This window comes from Myotis brandtii, unplaced genomic scaffold (assembly GCF_000412655.1).
Source record: "Myotis brandtii unplaced genomic scaffold, ASM41265v1 scaffold1028, whole genome shotgun sequence".
In the NCBI taxonomy this organism is placed as follows: domain Eukaryota; kingdom Metazoa; phylum Chordata; class Mammalia; order Chiroptera; family Vespertilionidae; genus Myotis; species Myotis brandtii.
This window is the reverse complement of record NW_005353448.1, coordinates 611879-612354: the sequence shown is the minus strand read 5'-3', so window position 1 is coordinate 612354 and position 476 is coordinate 611879.

The window sequence follows — 476 nt, the reverse complement described above, 5'->3', positions numbered from 1 at the left end:
CCCCGCTGAGCCCAGTGTGGGAACTGTCCGTGCTGTGGCCGCCTGGTCCGCTCCCAGGTTCCCGGTTCATTCCCGAGGGCGGACGCGCTTTAGAAGATATGACACCTCGATGGGTCTACAGCCCTGCGTTCTGCCCTCGTCCCGCATCGGGCATCCTGCCTGCCCCGCCATTCGAGAAAGGTTCAGCGAAGCTACCAGACCAGAGCTAGGGGTACCCCTTGGCTTGCGAGCGTGCACACAGGCAGACACACACACACGCACACACACACGCACACACGCACACACACCTCTCTTTCCATCTCTCTCCATGCCCCAGCACACTCACGCATGCACTCGCACATGCTTACACTCTTACCCCCTCTGTAAACCCCAGCCACGGGCTCGCGTGGGAGGGATGGACCCGAGTCGCAGAGATTGGGGGCAGATGGCGGGAGGACCCATCAGGAGATGCTCCCCTCCCCCCTCCGCTCCTCCCC